Below are 17,404 nucleotides of genomic sequence, written 5' to 3' on the forward strand. Positions count from 1 at the left end.
ACACTATTTTTGAGCGAACCGTACCTGCAGCAGAAAACCCAATGTCACGCATCCCCAAATATGATTCAGCGGTACAGATTACGAGAGCAGCTGGGCTCGGCAGCCAAAACGCTGCTCTCCAGACACTGCTGCTTTTCACCGAGGGGGTGATGGAAAAAAATCACCTTAAACGAAGCACTAGTAGTAAGTTAACAATCGCCATGCAGCCTCCGAATCTAGTTACCAAAATGGTCACATGTATTAAACATGGGTTCATACTTAAAGTATAAAAAATACAACACAGCAGCATCACACCGAAATAAAAATAGTATACCAATCAAGGTACGTTTCACAATATGTTAAATTATCAACCACAATCAACTGCTCATTTTTCAAGGAGCGGACTACAAGACATGGTCCTTATATTTACAGTTTCAACTATATGCAAATTTATTCCTTTCGCTGGAGATGTCATCACTACAGAAGCTTTGGCAATGAGAGATGGTCTAGTATTTGCTAATTCTCTCGGATTCAATCGTGTGCATTGGAATCAGACTCCTTACAGGTTATTAACTTTTGTAATGGTCAAACTAGATGGTGGGACTCAACAGTGGCAATCTTCGCAGAATGTGTGGATACTAGTTCCTTGATCGGGAAGGTCATTTTTAAGCATTGTTATCGCTCTTGTAACCAAGCAGCTCATGTGCTAGCCAATTTTTGTTTCTGTAATAAATCCTCCTTTGGTTGGTTGGGCGAGCCTTCTGACTGTGTTGTCAGTAAGCTCATAGACGATGCAAACATTGTTTAATTTTAATAAAGCTAGCCATGATGGCCTTCACTCGAAAAAAACAATGTCTTGCAGGGTAACTATTTTCACAAGGATCGGCTGGGCCTTTGGTTGGTTGGGCGAGCCTCCTGACTGTGTTGTTAGTAAGCTCATAGACGATGCAAACATTGTTTAATTTTAATAAAGCTAGTCATGATGGCCTTCACTCAAAAAAAACAATGTCTTGCAGGGTAACTGTTTTCACAAGGATCGGCTGAGACACAGATGAGACCCAACAAAACAGGGGTACTCCCTCCGTTCGAAAAAGCTTGTCCCTCCAATGAATGTATCTAGCACCAAGTTAATGCTATGTACATCCATTTGAGGGATAAGTTTGGGACAAACCTTTTCGGACTGAGGGAGTACAAACTAAGTGCTTGCAATCAAAAGTTAATTAGGAAGGTGATGGTTAGTAGCATGCAATTGGAGTGAGAAGGAGATGTTGCAACTGAACCTAACTGAGGTCAATTTCGACCCGCTCCGGGGTTCCCCTCTCACTTTCTTGTGCGACAAGTTCACTACCTAGCTGCCCTTTATCCCCTGCGCCGAAAGCGTAGAATTTGCCTGACTATCAGTGCAAATGTATGCGCATTCCAGTATATGGAATTCGTAAGGCTGACCTACACCACCTTCTCATTCATACTCTGCAACGAAGTCACCTGATCAGGGCTAAGGACGTTGCTCTGCATGTTGTTACCCTGGAAAAGCACACATAGATGGTAAAGAAAATGACGATTGATTCAGAAGTAGCAAGCTAAATTAGAGAGGACTAAAAGGACTTGTATTAACAAATATGATCTTTCTGCTTATTCTTACAACGCAAACTAAAGCAATTATCTGCAAACGGAAGATTAACGGTGCCATAAGAGGTTAACCAACCGAACAAAAACATAATATTGAACAACACACAAAAAAAATCACTCTATAACTAATAAATTCTAGATACAATAGTGCACATCCAATAGCCCCGTGTTGGCTAGCTTTCCACGGAAACTTCAAGGAATATAACTCTATTACATGATCATTGCAAAAACTGGCATATCAGCTATACTTGTAGCCACAATCTTCCACGGTGTTATACTATGTGCTATTTCCCACAGAAAAATCTAAACTTCGATCAATTTTTTCTTTCTTCACTATCATAGGAGTTACAATCGAACAAATAATTAATACAAAACTCAAAACCAAATCTCTCTCGTAAGTTTAGTCATACAAATTGTTTTTGCTTACACCCTATATGGACATGCACATAAACCCTAAAACTCAAGCACCCGCCACTGCATGTGCATTAGCTCTTCCTTGTATGATCATAATGTGTAGTCTAAATTTTCGGTAATATTGAGGATTTGTAATCCAAAAAATCAACAATATAATCTTAATATAAAATAGAAACTGCCACAAGAATCCCGCATTGATGATCAAGTAGGCCAACTAAACTAATACATACAAAACTAAATTGAATTGCATGTTTGTTAAGCACTTAGGAGGTGTGCTAGATAGTGCCTAGCCTCAATTGTAGTGTTGTGGCCAAGGCTTGATGACTCACCACATCCAAACGAGTAAACATCACCTTTGCGTGACACAATAAATGTGCTATAATCTCCAGTTGCTACATAAACGGCCTTCACACTGCTCAAGGCCTCAACCACCTTGGGAACATACTCACATTCCTCATTACCATGACCCAAGCAGCCATAACGTCCCCATCCCCAAGTGCAAACTCGTCCATCCTTGCCCACAACAACAGCATACCAAGCACTAGCAGCAACAACTATTGGTTGTATATTCAGAGTCCGGAACTGCTCAATCAATCTAGGGTATTTCTCATCAGTTCGGGTGCCATGGCCAAGCTTTCCTCCTAAAGCACAACCAACAGAATAAACAGACCCGCCGTTAAACTAAGACCAACCATTAGAATAGTATCATGTCAGACTGTTCGTTCATATAAATAAAAACACAAACAATAGCTCATAAAAAATGTCAAAGCCTGTAAATATTACTTCATCGTAATAAGAAATAAGTTCTCATCATTTGAGAGTCTTTTTCTTCAAGGGTTATGATGTAGGGTGGAACCCTAGGGCCGATCTTTCACGATTTGGAGGGGATCCCATGAAGAACACGACGAACACACGAGGGAAAACACAAGGGGAAACGAGAGGAAACACTCAAATCAACGGGAAACGATCACACTTGTGCTAGATCCATGAACACAAAGAGGTCACAGCGATCCAAAGACAACAAAGGAAGGATACAAGTAGCTAGTTCTTCTCCAAGAGGAGGTCTTGAATCCACTAGGGGATCTTCCCTTTCGGGGTCTTGAATCCACTTGGGATCTTCTCCGCGGAGGCCTCGGTCTCCAATGGAGTATGTATCAAGTGGATGAGCAAAGCTCTATCTCTCATATGAGCTAAACCAATGCTAACCCTAGAAAAGGGGAGGTGGAGTCGTATATATAGTCTAGAGGGGCGAAGGGGTACATGGGCCTCGGCTCAACACTCTGTGCGCAGACAGGCGTCGGTCGTCCGGTGGCTTGCGAGGGTCCGGTCGTCCGGTAGGGATCGGACGTCCGGCGTTTTACCTCAGATGGGTCGGTGTCGGATTTCCGGTCGGGGTCGAATGTCTGGTCGTCGGTCGTCCTAAGGTCTTCAAACTTCCGTTAATTTCTCTTCTATTGGGTGACATCGGATGTCCGGAGGGGCTCGGTCGTCCGGAAGCTGGGAGGTGTCGGATGTCTGGTCCGTGTCGGTCGTCCGGCCGCTGTAGCATACGCTAGCTGGGACTTGGGCTGGCTGGCTGACCCTTCAGGCGTCGGACGTCCGGCCTAGTCCGGTCGTCCGGTGGCTGTAGGTTTTCTGGCAGCTCCTCTTCTTGGTCCTTGTACTTGGTGCTCTCGCTGTCTTGTCCGTTGGATGTATTTGTTCCATGGCTTGCCTCTAAGTACCTGATCACACATAGGGTCTCCGCTTGATGTAGTAGCCATGTCTCACATGTGGAAAGTGGTAGTTCGGAGAGGAGCGAGTTCACCTTAGTTTCAATAGCCCGTGCCCGAGCTCTAGTCATTGGTCCATGTGGTGTCGTGGGAGACGTAGGTAAGTCCATGGGGATGACCATAGGATGCTCCACATCATCTCCCCCCTTGGGAAAGATCCGACATCGGATTGAAAGCCTCATTACCATGGTAGGGAGAGAGATCTTTGACGTTGAAGATGTCGCTCACGGAGTACTTGTCACGTGGGATGTCGATCTTGTAGGCGTTGTTGTTGTAACATGCTAGCACCTTGAAGGGTCCGTCGGCTCGAGGTAGAAGCTTGGACTTGTGTTCGTTGGGGAAGCGGTCCTTGCGAAGGTGTAGCCACACAAGAACTCCGGTGTTTAAAATCATGTGATTGTTGTTGATGTTGATCTTGGTCGCGAGGCGTTGTACTTGGCGCTCGATGGTGTGCCTTGTATCTTCATGCACTTTCTTGAGATAGATCGCTCGTGCACTCGCGTCCATGTTGATGCGCTCTTGTAATGGTAGCGGTAGAATGTCCAATGGGGACAACGGGTTGAAGCCGTAGACGACCTCGAAGGGGGACTTGCCGGTAGTCGAATGTCTTGCGCGGTTGTAGGCGTACTCGGTGATGGGTAGACACTCCTCCCAGTCCTTGATGTTCTTCTTGATCAACACGCGTAGGAGAGTGGATAGCGTCCGGTTCGTGACCTTTGTCTGGCTGTCAGTTTGTGGATATGCCGAGGAGAATAGGAGCTTGATTCCGAGCTTGGCGCATAGCATCTTCCAAAAGTAGCTTAGGAATTTGACGTCGCGGTCCGACACGATAGTCTTGGGCACTCCATGTAGATGCAAGATTTTCCTACAAAAGAGGTTGGCAACATGTGAAGCATCGTCTATCTTGTCGCATGGAATAAAATGTGCTATCTTAGAGAAACAGTCCACAACAACAAACACAGATTGCCATTTCTAGTTCTAGGCAAACCAAGCACAAAGTCCATACTAATATCTTCCCATGAGTGATACGGAACATGAAGTGGCATATAGAGACCATGGGATTGAGCTTTAGACTTATCTTTGCAACATGTAGAGCATCGATTGGTTTAGCGGGAGACGTCGCGGAACATATTGGCCCAAAAGTAGTTCTTCGAGAGCGTAGCGAAGGTCTTGTCGCGTCCTAAGTGTCGCATAAGTCCTCCATGAGATTCTTGTATAAGTAACAAACAAAGAGAAGACTCAGGGATACATAGTTTGTTAGCTCTCATAAGATAATCATCTTTGATGTAATAGCGTTCCCAAGAAGTATGCGTCAAACATTTGGCATAAGGAATAGCAAAAGTAGGGTCATGTGCATACAAGTCTTTTATGTGCTCAAAGCCAATGACATTCAATTCAAGTTGAGGAACAAGCATGCATTTGCGGGAAAGAGCATCCACCACAACATTCTCTTTAATTACCCTTAATGTACTTGATGACATAAGGAAAGACTCAATAAACTCACTCCATTTGGAATGTCGCTTATTCAATTTAGTTTGACCCTTAAGGTATTTAAGCGTTTCATGATCCGTGTGGATGACAAATTCATGAGGATGGAGATAATGTTCCCACACATGCAAAACTAGTACTAAGGCATATAGCTCTTTGTCATAGATGGTATAATTGAGTTGCGCGTCGAAAAGTTTTTCACTAAAATAAGCAATTGGGCGCTTCTCTTGCATTAACACACCTCCTATACCATTGCCACTAGCACTGGTGCGCCTCGGTCCTAAACAAACGGTTTAAAACCCCTTTCCCCTACGGCATTTGGAACCGTCGCCAAGTGAGTGTGTGCGATAGGGTGTCCTTCCCACACGACCCAGAAATCGTCGGGGATAGGCCCTCCTGGGACCCAGGCTGGGGCCGTGTGCGATCGGGAGAGGCATCGAAACCCAATCATTTCTGTAGGTATGTACATCCCACACGGTGAATCCTAGAAATCATTTCCGTAGGTATGTACATCCCACACGGTGAATTCTAGAAATCATTTCCGTAGGTATGTACATCCCACACGGTGAATCCTAGAAAAACATTTCCGTTCGTATGCATATCACACGCAGTCAATCCAAGGAATACGTTTTCGTTCTTATGTACATCCCACACAGTCAATCCAGGGAAAACGTTTCCGTTCGGATGTACATCCCACACGGTTTTATGAATACGCTCGTGTGTGAAAGGTGTAACTATCACACACGCTCTGCCTTGGTTAACTGTTTGCTTTCATTAACTACATCACACACGATTTGATGTAGAAAACTGTGTGGCATTGGGCTATCCATCGCAAGCGCTTTTACTGCTAGAACCGTTTGCAAAGGTCCATGACCGTCTGTTCTATTTTTATTTTTGCCTGTAATTTATTATTCTAATTGGAAATTTTGAAATACGAAACATGAAATTCAAATTCTCAGCACAATGGTTCAACAACGAATCCATAAATAAAATTGCCAGTACAATATGTTCAGTAATTACAGGATTAGGCAGCAATTAACTATGATGAACCACAGTATTTAAAGGCGGTAAAGGTGAAGAGACAAGTGTAAATCATTTTGACTGCCGACAGTGTTGAAGAAGCGGAATGCCCATAATGTGCCTTCCTGCATGCCATAGGCACGAACCACTTTTGTTCAACCCCTTGTGACGACCGCCCGCCCATCCTTCACCGCCTTCAGGAATACTTCTACAGCATTATCATGGTAGCATGAATTATATACTTTAACCTTAGTTGCCTCCACTCCGGTCATGTAGTTTGCAAGGTAATCATCAGTAAATAGCTTCGAAAACCACTGAAAAGGGAAAAATATCAGATACTGAGGTCTAATAGAGTAACTTGTTGTGGGCAGGGGGAAAAGGCAACACATTACTTACCATCCTAAAGTTCACTGTTGTCTTCGACAAAGTGTAAATAAAGAGGTTAATTCCAATCACCCGTTTCTTTCGCCTAACAATCTTTCTTAGTTTCCTCACTTGACGCTTGTTCATGAATATCTCATTGCCCCATACGCAAAAGGGATCGAAGCGTGGATCAGTACCCCTCATATATGTACCTACAAGCAACCAATAAATGTTAGAAGCAAAACTGAGATTGCACAAATGATGTAAAATACAACTACCTATGTTCCTAAGTACAAGTATTTTTTTAGATTTCAATATGAACTACATACATATGTATATAGAATTATAGATATAGTTTAGATTAGAATCTAGATTCACTCATTTTGCTCCTTATGTAGTCTATATTGGAATCTCTAAAAATACTTATATTTAGGAATAGATGGTGTATAAGACATGGGATGCAGCTAACCTCGATGGCAAACAACAACATCGCCCATTGTAGCCTTGTGTAAGTACATGGAAAGCCGATGTTAACTACAACAGGGTTAACATCCACAAAAAATAGCAAATGGTAATAAAACGGCAGCATCTGTAGTGATATCTTCATTTCGAAAGAGTAGCACGGTAGCAAAGAGACGGATTAAAAAATGGATACAACTGTTAATTGCAATAGGCTTAACAACATCCTAATTCATGTTTTGTAAGTTTGTAGCCATTGAAATACAACTCTTTAAAAATGGATACAACTGTTAATTGCAACAGGCTTAATGGCCATTGAAACCGGTACTGATAAAAATGCAATTGGCAGAGTTAAACATCACAGGGCAGGTGCTGCCCGAGCAGATAATGGCCCAGTTGTCTATAAAAAGGTAGGGAAAATAGCTCAAACGTGTTAGGCATGTTTACTACAACATGCTTAATACATCGACAGTACAAAACATAGCCATTAATTGCAACTGGTATTGGTAAGATTGAACTGGTGGGTACATACTTGGTAAGTCCTGAGAGGTAGTTGCTGGGGCACTTCATCTTGGCCAGAGCCCGCCCAAAGTCAGCGGCGACGGAGGCGAGCTGTTCCTCCGGGTCGAAGCGTGGATCAGTGCCACTGACATGTGTACCTACAGGCAACCAGTAAATGGTAGAAGTTAAACTGCAATTGCACAAATGATGTGAAATACTGTAATACATGGGATGCAGCTAACCTTGACGGCAAACAACAGCATTGGCCGTTATGTCCCTGCGTAAGTACATGGACAAGCATGTTAAGTACAATAGGGTTAGCATCCACCAAAAATAGCAAATGGGGCAGCATGTCTAGTATATCTTCATTGCGGAGAGTAGCATGGTAGCAAATGGACAAATTAAAAAATGGATACAACTGTTAATTGCAACAGTCTTAACAACATCCTAAGTCATGTTTTGTAAGTTTGTAGCCATTGAAATGCAACTGTTTAAAAATGGATTCAACTGTTAATTGCAACAGGCTTAATAGACATTGAAACCGGTACTGATAAAAATGCAATTGGCATAGTTAAACATCACAAGGCAGGTGCTGCCAGAGCAGAGAATGGCCCAGATGTCTATAAAAAGGTAGGGATAGTAGCAAAAACGTGTTAGGCATGTTTACTAGAACATGCTTAATACATCGACCGTACAGAACATAGCCATTAATTGCAACTGGTATTGGTAAGATTGAACTGGTGAGTACATACTTGGTAAGTCCTGAGAGGTAGTTGCTGGGGCACTTCATCTTGGCCAGAGCTCGCCCAAAGTCAGTGACGGCGGAGGCGAGCTGTTCCTCCGGGTCGAAGCGTGGATCAGTGTCACTGACATGTGTACCTACAGGCAACCAGTAAATGGGTAGAAGTTAAACTGCAATTGCACAAATTATGTGAAATACTCTAAGACATGGGATGCAGCTCACCTCAACGGCAAACAAAAGCATCGGCCGTTATGACCCTGCGTAAGTACATGGACAGGCATGTGAAGTGCAACAGGGTTAGCATCCACTAAAAATAGCAAATGGGCAGCATCTCTAGTGATATCCTGAGTCATGTATTGTAAGTTTGTTGCTGGTATTGGTGAAATTGAGCTGGGCACGGTAATATTTGAACATCACACAATGTGTAGTATTGAAATAAACAAGGCACGAACATGCTTAATGCATCAACCGTACAAATCATAGCCGTTGCAAGTGGTATTGGTAAGATTTAGCTGGTCAGATCTTACCTATTAAGTCCTGGGGGGGGGGTAGTCGCTGGGGGACTTCATCTGGGCCAGAGCTTGCACCATGTCGGCGGCGGCGGAGGCGAGGTGTTCCTCCGGGTCAACACGCACAACGTCCATCGCGCCATGGACCGCCATCAGCTCCTGGCGGGGGGGGGGGGGGATTTGTGTTGGGGAACGTAGTAATTTAAAAAAAATTCCTACGCACATGCAAGATCATGGTGATGCATAGCAACGAGAGGGGAGAGTGTTGTCCACGTACCCTCATAGACCGTAAGTGGAAGTGCTATGAGAACGCGGTTTATGTAGTCGTACGTCTTCACGATCCGACCGATCCAAGTACCGAACGCACGACACCTCCGAGTTCAGTGCACGTTCAGCTCGGTGATGTCCCACGAACTCCGATCCAGCAGAGCTTCGAGGGAGAGTTCTGTCAGCACAACGGCGTGATGACGGTGATGATGATGCTACCGATGCAGGGCTTCGCCTAAGCACCGCTACGATATGACCGAGGTGGATTATGGTGGAGGGGGGCACCGCACACGGCTAAAAGATCAACTGATCAACTTGTGTGTCCATGGGGTGCCCCCTGGCCTCGTATATAAAGGAGCAAGGGGGAGGCCGGACGGCCCTAGGAGGGCGCGCCAGGAGGAGGAGTCCTCCTCCTAGTGGGAGTAGGACTCCCCTTTCCTAGTCCCACTAGGAGGGGGAAGAAAGGAGTGGGAGAGAGGAAAGGCAAGGGGGGGGGGAGCCGCCCCCCCTTCCTTGTCCTATTCGGACTCAAGGGGAGTGGGCGCGCGGCCTGCCCTGGCCAACCCCTCTCTCTCTCCACTAGGGCCCAACAAGGCCCATTAACCCCCGGGGGGTTTCGGTAACCCCCCAGCACTCCGGTAAAATCCCGATTTCACCCGGAACTATTCCGATGTCCAAATATAGGCTTCCAATATATCAATCTTTATGTCTCGACCATTTCGAGACTCCTCGTCATGTCCGTGCATATCTGGTACTCTAAACTACCTTCGGTACATCAAAACACATAAACTCATATTACCGATGGTCACCGAACGTTAAGCGTGCGGACCCTACGGGTTCGAGAACTATGTAGACATGACTGAGACTCGTTTCCGGTCAATAACCAAAAGCGGAACCTGGATGCTCATATTGGCTCCTACATATTCTACGAAGATCTTTCTCGGTCAAACCGCATAACAACATACATTGTTCCCTTTGTCATCGGTATGTTACTTGCCCGAGATTTGATCGTCGGTATCTTAATACCTAGTTCAATCTCGTTACCGGCAAGTCTCTTTACTCGTACCGTAATACATCATCCCGCAACTAACTCATTAGTTGAATTGCTTGCAAGGCTTATAGTGATGTGCATTACTGAGAGGGCCCAGAGATACCTCTCCGACAATCGGAGTGACAAATCCTAATCTCGATCTATGCCAACTCAACAAGTACCATCGGAGACACCTGTAGAGCACCTTTATAATCACCCGGTTATGTTGTGACGTTTGGTAGCACAAAAAGTGTTCCTCCGGTATTCGGGAGTTGCATAATCTCATAGTCATAGGAACATGTATAAGTCATGAAGAAAGCAATAGCAATATACTAAACGATCGTATGCTAAGCTAACGGAATGGGTCAAGTCAATCACATCATTCTCTAATGATGTGATCCCGTTAATCAAATAACAACTCATGTCTATGGCTAGGAAACTTAACCATCTTTGATTCAACGAGCTAGTCAAGTAGAGGCATACTAGTGACACTCTGTTTGTCTATGTATTCACACATGTACTAAGTTTCCAGTTAATATAATTCTAGCATGAATAATAAACATTTATCATGATATAAGGAAATATAAATAACAACTTTATTATTGCCTCTAGGGCATATTTCCTCCAGTCTCCCACTTGCACTAGAGTCAATAATCTAGATTACAAAGTAATGATTCTAACACCCATGGAGTCTTGGTGCTGATCATGTTTTGCTCGTGAGAGAGGCTTAGTCAACGGGTCTGCAACATTCAGATCCGTATGTATCTTGCAAATCTCTATGTCTCCCTCCTTGACTTGGTCGCGGATGGAATTGAAGCGTCTCTTGATGTGCTTGGTTCTCTTGTGAAATCTGGATTCCTTTGCCAAGGCAATTGCACCAGTATTGTCACAAAAGATTTTCATTGGACCCGATGCACTAGGTATGACACCTAGATCGGATATGAACTCCTTCATCCAGACTCCTTCATTTGCTGCTTCCGAAGCAGCTATGTACTCCGCTTCACACGTAGATCCCGCCACAACGCTTTGTTTAGAACTGCACCAACTGACAGCTCCACCGTTCAATATAAACACGTATCCGGTTTGTGACTTAGAGTCATCCGGATCAGTGTCAAAGCTTGCATCGACATAACCATTACGACGAGCTCTTTGTCACCTCCATAAATGAGAAACATATCCTTTGTACTTTTCAGGTATTTCAGGATGTTCTTGACCGCTGTCCAGTGATCCACTCCTGGATTACTTTGGTACCTCCCCGCTAAGCTAATAGCAAGGCACACATCAGGTCTGGTACAAAACATTGCATACATGATAGAGCCTATGGCTGAAGCATAGGGAACATCTTTCATTTTCTCTCTATCTTCTGTAGTGGTCGGGCATTGAGTCTGACTCAACTTCACACCTTGTAACACAGGCAAGAACCCTTTCTTTGCTTGATCCATTTTGAACTTCTTTAAAACTTTATCAAGGTATGTGTTTCGTGAAAGTCCAAAACAGCTTCACCGAGGTCTTTCATTGAAAAACTCTTATTCAAGTATCCTTTTATGCTATCCAGAAATTCTATATCATTTCCAATCGACAATATGTCATCCACATATAATATTAGAAATGCTACAGAGCTCCCACTCACTTTCTTGTAAATACATGCTTCTCCAAAAGTCTGTATAAAACCATATGCTTTGATCACACTACCAAAACGTTTATTCCAACTCTGAGATGCTTGCACCAGTCCATAGATGGATCGCTGGAGCTTGCACACTTTGTTAGCATCTGATACGTCTCCAACGCATCTATAATTTTTGATTGCTACATGCTATATTATCTTCTGTTTTGGACATTAATGGGCTTTATTATTCACTTTTATATTATTTTTGGGACTAACCTATTAACCGGAGGCCCAACCCAGAATTGCTGTTTCTGCCTATTTTAGAGTTTCGCAGAAAAAGAATATCAAACGGAGTCCAAACGGAATGAAACCTTCGGAAATGTGATTTTCAGAACGAACATGATCCAGGAGACTTGGACCCTACGTCAAGAAACAAAAAGGAAGCCACGAGGTAGGGGGGCGCGCCTACCCCCCTAGGGCGCGCCCTCCACCCTCATGGGCCCCCTGTTGCTCCACCGACGTACTTCTTCCTCCTATATATACCTACGAACCCCCAAACGATCAGATACAGAGCCAAAAACCTAATTCCACCACCGCAACCTTCTATACCCACGAGATCCCATCTTGGGGCATGTTCCGGAGCTCCGCCGAAGGGGGCATCCATCACAGAGGGCTTCTACATCAACACCATAGCCTCTCCGATGAAGTGTGAGTAGTTTACCTCAGACCTTCGGGTCCATAGTTAGTAGCTAGATGGCTTTCTCTCTCTTTTTGGATCTCAATACAATGTCCTCCCCCTCTCCCGTGGAGATCTATTCGATGTAATCTTCTTTTGCGGTGTGTTTGTTGAGACCGATGAATTGTGGGTTTATGATCAAGTTTATCTATGAACAATATTTGAATCTTCTCTGAATTCTTTTATGTATGATTGGTTATCTTTGCAAGTCTCTTCGAATTATCAGTTTGGTTTGGCCTACTAGATTGATCTTTCTTGCAATGGGAGAAGTGCTTAGCTTTGGGTTCAATCTTGCGGTGTCCTTTCCCAGTGACAGTAGGGGCAGCAAGGCACGTATTGTATTGTTGCCATCGAGGATAACAAGATGGGTTTTTTATCATATTGCATGAATTTATCCCTCTACATCATGTCATCTTGCTTAAGGCGTTACTCTGTTCTTATGAACTTAATACTCTAGATGCATGCTGGATAGCGGTCGATGTGTGGAGTAATAGTAGTAGATGCAGGCAGGAGTCGGTCTACTTGTCTCGGGCGTGATGCCTATATACATGATCATACCTAGATATTCTCATAACTATGCTCAATTCTGTCAATTGCTCAACAGTAATTTGTTCACCCACCGTAAAATACTTATGCTCTCGAGAGAAGCCACTAGTGAAACCTATGGCCCCCGGGTCTATTTCATCATATTAATCTTCCAACACTTAGTTATTTGGTTGCTTTTATTTGCTTTTATTTTACTTTGCATCTTTATCATAAAAATACCAAAAATATTATCCTATCATATCTATCAGATCCCACTCTCGTAAGTGACCGTGTAGGGATTGACAACCCCTTATCGCGTTGGTTGTGAGGATTTGTTTGTTTTGTGTAGGTGCGAGGGACTCGCGCGTAGCCTCCTACTGGATTGATACCTTGGTTCTCAAAAACTGAGGGAAATACTTACGCTACTTTGCTGCATCACCCTTTCCTCTTCAAGGGAAAACCAATGCAATGCTCAAGAGGTAGCAAGAAGGATTTCTGGCGCCGTTGCCTGGGAGGTCTACGCAAACGTCAACATACCAAGTACCCATCACAAACCCTTATCTCCCGCATTACATTATTTGCCATTTGCCTCTCGTTTTCCTCTCCCCCACTTCACCCTTGCCGTTTTATTCGCCCTTTCTTTTCCGTTTGCCTCTTTTTGCCCGTCTCTTGTTTACTCGTGTGTTGGATTGCTTGTTTGTCACGATGGCTCTACCTAGATTTGGTGATCTTCACCTTAAAAGGTTAGAAGAGATCGAAAGCAACGTCAGGAGTTTTATGGTTTTGCAATTTGAGCATAATAATTTCTTCAGAAACGAGCTTAAGGAACAAAAAAGCTTTATGAGTTATATGAATAAAGAGCTCGATGATATGTCTAAAGAATTTGATGGTTTGAGATCCCAAATTGCTCGTCTTGAAAAGTTGATAGCTGAAATATCGGATAAGCAAGCTACCTTAGTTAATAAGATGGCCGCTAAACCAGATTTCTATGAAAATAAAGATGAAGATCTAAAAGTTATTGATGTGTCCCCTATTAAATCTTTGTTTTGCAATATGAATCTTGATAATGATGGGACTGAATATGATCCACCTTTACCTAGAAGGCGTTCCAAAAATTCAGAGTTTTTAGATCTTGATGCTAAATTGATAAAAGTGGGATTGAAGAGAATCAAAACCCTAGATATTAATAAACCCACTATTTTGGATTTCAAGGAATTTAATTATGATAATTGCTCTTTGATAGATTGTATTTCCTTGTTGCAATCCGTGCTAAATTCTCCTCATGCTTATAGTCAAAATAAAGCTTTTACCAAACATATCGTTGATGCTTTGATGCAATCTTATGAAGAAAAACTTGAGTTGGAAGTTTCTATCCCTAGAAAACTTTATGATGAGTGGGAACCTACTATTAAAATTAAGATTAAAGATCATGAATGCTATGCTTTGTGTGATTTGGGTGCTAGTGTTTCCACGATTCCAAAAACTTTGTGTGATTTGCTAGGTTTCCGTGATTTTGATGATTGCTCTTTAAACTTGCACCTTGCGGATTCCACTATTAAGAAACCTATGGGAAGAATTAATGATGTTCTTATTGTTGCAAATAGGAACTATGTGCCCGTAGATTTTATTGTTCTTGATATAGATTGCAATCCTTCATGTCCTATTATTCTTGGTAGACCTTTCCTTAGAACGATTGGTGCAATTATTGATATGAAGGAAGGGAATATTAGATTCCAATTTCCATTAAGAAAGGCATGGAACACTTCCCTAGGAAGAAAATAAAATTACCATATGAATCTATTATGAGAGCCACTTATGGATTGCCTACCAAAGATGGCAATACCTAGATCTATCCTTGCTTTTATGCCTAGCTAGGGGCGTTAAACGATAGCGCTTGTTGGGAGGCAACCCAATTTTATTTTTAGTTTTTTGCTTTTTGCTTCTGTTTAGGAATAAATATTTGATCTAGCCTCTGGTTAGATGTGTTTTTATGTTTTAATTAGTGTTTGTGCCAAGTTAAACCTATAGGATCTTCTTGGATGATAGTTATTTGATCTTGCTGAAATTTCCAGAAACTTTCTGTTCACGAAAACAATTGTTAAAAATCACCAGAACGTGATAAAATATTGATTCCAATTGCTGATGATCAATAAACAAATTTCTAGGTCTTCCTATTTTGGCTGATTTTTGGAGTTCCAGAAGTTTGCGTTAGTTACAGATTACTACAGACTGTTCTGTTTTTGACAGATTCTGTTTTTCGTGTGTTGTTTGCTTATTTTGATGAATCTATGGCTAGTAAAATAGTTTATAAACCATAGAGAAGTTGGAATACAGTAGGTTTAACACCAATATAAATAAAGAATGAGTTCATTACAGTACCTTGAAGTGGTCTTTTGTTTTCTTTCGCTAACGGAGCTCACGAGATTTTCTGTAAGTTTTGTGTTGTGAAGTTTTCAAGTTTTGGGTGAAAGATTTGATGGATTATGGAACAAGGAGTGGCAAGAGCCTAAGCTTGGGGATGCCCATGGCACCCCAAGATAATCTAAGGACACCAAAAAGCCAAAGCTTGGGGATGCCCCGGAAGGCATCCCCTCTTTCGTCTACTTCCATCGGTAACTTTACTTGGAGCTATATTTTTATTCACCACATGATATGTGTTTTGCTTGGAGCGTCTTGTATGATTTGAGTCTTTGCTTTTTAGTTTACCACAATCATCCTTGCTGTACACACCTTTTGAGAGAGACACACATGATTCGGAAATTATTAGAATACTCTATGTGCTTCACTTATATCTTTTGAGTTATATAGTTTTTGCTCTAGTACTTCACTTATATCTTTTAGAGCACGGTGGTGGATTTGTTTTATAGAAACTATTGATCTCTCATGCTTCACTTAGATTATTTTGAGAGTCTTAAATAGCATGGTAATTTGCTTAATAATCCTAATATGCTAGGTATTCAAGATTAGTAAAAACTTTCTTATGAGTGTGTTGAATACTAAGAGAAGTTTGATGCTTGATGATTGTTTTGAGACATGGAGGTAGTGATATTAAAGTCGTGCTAGTTGAGTAGTTGTGAATTTGAGAAATACTTGTGTTGAAGTTTGCAAGTCCCGTAGCATGCACGTATGGTAAACATTATGTAACAAATTTGAAACATGAGGTGTTCTTTGATTGTCTTCCTTATGAGTGGCGGTCGGGGACGAGCGATGGTCTTTTCCTACCAATCTATCCCCCTAGGAGCATGCGCGTAGTGCTTGGTTTTTGATGACTTGTAGATTTTTGCAATAAGTATGTGAGTTCTTTATGACTAATGTTGAGTCCATGGATTATACGCACTCTCACCTTTCCATCATTGCTAGCCTCTTCGGTACCGTGCATTGCCCTTTCTCACATTGAGAGTTGGTGCAAACTTCGCCGGTGCATCCAAACCCCGTGATATGATACGCTCTTTCACACATAAACCTCCTTATATCTTCCTCAAAACAGCCACCATACCTACCTATTATGGCATTTCCATAGCCATTCCGAGATATATTGCCATGCAACTTTCCACCATCCAGTTTATCATGACACGTTCATCATTGTCATATTGCTTTGCATGATAATGTAGTTGACATAGTATTCGTGGCAAAGCCACCGTTCATAATTCTTTCATACATGTCACTCTTGGTTCATTGCATATCCCGGTACACCGCCGGAGGCATTCATATAGAGTCATACTTTGTTCTAGTATCGAGTTGTAATCATTGAGTTGTAAATAAATAGAAGTGTGATGATCATCATTTTCTAGAGCATTGTCCCAAGTGAGGAATAAAAAAAGAGAGAGAAAGGCCATAAAAAAAGAGAAGGCCCAAAAAAAGAGAGAAAAAGAGAGAAGGGACAATGTTACTATCCTTTTACCACACTTGTGCTTCAAAGTAGCACCATAATCTTCATGATAGAGAGTCTCTTGTTTTGTCACTTTCATATACTAGTGGGAATTTTTCATTATAGAACTTGGCTTGTATATTCCAACAATGGGCCTCCTCAAGTGCCCTAGGTCTTCGTGAGCAAGCAAGTTGGATGCACACCCACTTAGTTTCTTTTGTTGAGCTTTCATATATTTATAGCTCTAGTGCATCCGTTGCATGGCAATCCCTACTCCTTGCATTAACATCAATCGATGGGCATCTCCATAGCTCATTGATTAGCCTCGTTGATGTGAGACTTTCTCCTTTTTTGTCTTCTCCACATAACCCCCATCATCATATTCTATTCCACCCATAGTGCTATGTCCATGGCTCACGCTCATGTATTGCGTGAAGGTTTATAAGTTTGAGATTACTAAAGTATGAAACAATTGCTTGGCTTGTCATCGGGGTTG

At 42.5% G+C, this 17,404-nt stretch overlaps 1 pseudogene; it reads right to left on the reverse strand.

Annotated features, from left to right (window-relative positions):
* Positions 1-1,259: 1,259 nt before the first annotated feature.
* The window catches only part of LOC123120396 (probable E3 ubiquitin-protein ligase HERC3), a 79,278-nt pseudogene continuing 63,133 nt past the window's right edge, over positions 1,260-17,404 (reverse strand).

Source organism: Triticum aestivum, chromosome 5D (genome assembly GCF_018294505.1).
Source record: "Triticum aestivum cultivar Chinese Spring chromosome 5D, IWGSC CS RefSeq v2.1, whole genome shotgun sequence".
NCBI classification, from domain to species: Eukaryota; Viridiplantae; Streptophyta; class Magnoliopsida; order Poales; family Poaceae; genus Triticum; species Triticum aestivum.